Genomic DNA, 2,457 nt, shown 5'->3' with positions numbered 1-2,457 from the left:
AGTTCAGGAAAATTCAACACTGTGGCAACATTGGGAACCATGACAGGTTTCAGAGTAGCAGCCGTGTTAGTCTGTATCTGCAAAAAGAAGAACAGGAGTACTTGTGGCACCTTAGAGACTAACAAATTTATTATGCTCTAATAAATTTGTTAGTCTCTAAGGTGCCACAAGTACTCCTGTTCTTCTTTTTATTGGGAACCATAGCATTGGGGCTTTCAGCTGCCAATGCTGTGGTTTAGCTAATCTTGCCGGGAACAAGTCTGGTCAACACAGCTTGAAGGGAGTGTGATCAGCTGAAAAACAGCCATCACTAGGTCTCCCTACATTGCAAACAGCAGTGGAGCTGAAGCAGGGCTAGGGAAGATGGAGCCTTATCATCCTTCGTCTCTGCAGGGCATTGTCCCAGCCCCATATTTCACATTCAGAGCTGTTAGGGGACTGGGGGTCACTTGTGCCAGCAGTGACTGCATGGTTCCCAAAGAAAAGCCGGCTTCCCCGGACCATGTGTCGGGAGGGCTCCTGGACAGGACTTTGCTCTGTCTACAACCTGCAGAGTGTGTCTAGCATTTCGCACTGGCCACGGGACATGCTTCCACTGGAAAATGCAGCATTGCATTGTTGAATTTCAAACGATTTGCAGGAGTGCATCGATTTCATTGAAATCTGACGACAAATTTTCAAAGCGTTTTGACGGAGCGCTTCGACCTTAGCAAACGAAGCATCTCCGTCCGACCCGTGGCTGCTGGCCTGACCCTTCAGCCCAGGAGAGAGGGGCACTGAACCCAGAGTCCGGCTCAAGCCCTTTTCTAAGGGTGTCAGCTTTATTTCTTCCCCACAGAGCTAGTACAGCACATCAGTCGTCCCTTCCCCCACCGCACAGGGTTTTCTGCAAGGGCCTATCGGTTTCCTACATGTTTCCACTTTACAGGCCACTTCTCTGTGAGCCTGCCTGCTTCCTGTAGCTCGTCCTTTTACCCACGGGCTTCCTGCCATAGCCTCTCCGTTCCCAGCAGCTCTTTCCCCAACAGGGCAACAGGCTGGCTTTTCTGGTCCCCTGCTCCCTAGCTGATCGGTCCCAGCTGGGAGACAGCTGATCTGTCACAGGCGAGGCTGGGCCCAGCTCCCCTTACATTTCTAAATGAAATTTTGTGGGTAGGGTGACCAGATGTCCTGATTTTATAGGGACAGTCCTGATTTTTGGGTCTTTTTCTTATATAGGCTCCTATTACCCCCCCCACACACACACACCCCCGTCCTGATTTTTCACACTTGCTGTCTGGTCACCCTATTTGTGGGAAATGTCAAATGTGTGATGGCCTGTTCCAATCTGGGATGAAAGGACATTTTGCAATGTCGACATCTCCCATGGAATGGAGTGTCTGCCCTTCGACAGTTCTAATTCACAGCTCATGCCCAGCCCAGGGTCGCTCTCTCTGCCTCACCAGCTCCCTGCATGCAAAACCCACTAGTGGATGTGGCAGAGATGGGTCCCAGGGGCCTAGAGCTGGCCGAATGGTGCTCGGCCCAGCCTCTGCCTGGCCTTTGACAGAGGGGGCATACCAGAGGTGGTCGGAGTGCTCTGGGCTGCAGCTGTTCGCCGATGGGAGTCCACTGCAGCCCAAGCATGGGTTAGAGCAACCCTGAGGCCTCTCTAACATGTTGAGGGCCAGGCAGGCACAAGGGGGAGCACATCGCTTCAAGCCACACACCCTCTGGTTCCTGAGCTGAGCCGAGGAGCTGAGAACTGGCCCCGTTCTATGGGTGGCCCATGGGCTCTTTCACTTTGCAGGTCAGACTTTGTGATGTGATCTGTACAAAGACCCTGGCCAGTATATTCACGTTTCCTATATACCACAGGCCAGGCACCAGCATGTCTTAACACCCCCTGGCTTTATTTCAATGTGCTAAAGCCCAGCATGGGGGGCTTTGCAGGTGACCCTTTTGTGTGAGATTAAGAGTCTATTTCTCCAGGAAACCTGAGTCGAGCTGCCAGGCCTGGTGAAAAGGCAGAGGAAGGATCAGGCAAAGGGGTTGCATTTGAGGATTACACACTAATCACCCTAACACTTTGCTGGCACATCACACACCTTTCTCCCCTGCACTGCCAACCCTAATGCCCCCTCCCCCATGGGTTCAGCGCCACAGCCCCGCCCCCGCCCTCTCCCGCTTGGACCCTAGGAGGAATTGCTTCAGCTCTCCGCAGTAGTAGGCTATTATCCTTCAGCCGGCCCAGAGGAGAGGTGACCCCGGGGAGAGCTGGCCGAGAGCCGCAGCTCAGCAGGGTACAAGGCGACAGGGGTCTCCGGGAGCTCTGGGCTTTGGCCGTAGCAGACCCAGCCCTCCTGCCCCGAGAGGGACCCCCCCCCGCCCCGCGCTTGGAGATCGGCCGGCGAAGGGCGCTGCTGTCACTGGCGGAGGCTCCGCGATCCAGGCGCTCCGGCCGGCCCCTCTCCCCCA

The sequence above is a fragment of the Malaclemys terrapin genome, chromosome 8, assembly GCF_027887155.1.
Source record: "Malaclemys terrapin pileata isolate rMalTer1 chromosome 8, rMalTer1.hap1, whole genome shotgun sequence".
Lineage (NCBI taxonomy): Eukaryota > Metazoa > Chordata > Testudines > Emydidae > Malaclemys > Malaclemys terrapin.
This window is presented reverse-complemented; position numbering follows the sequence as displayed.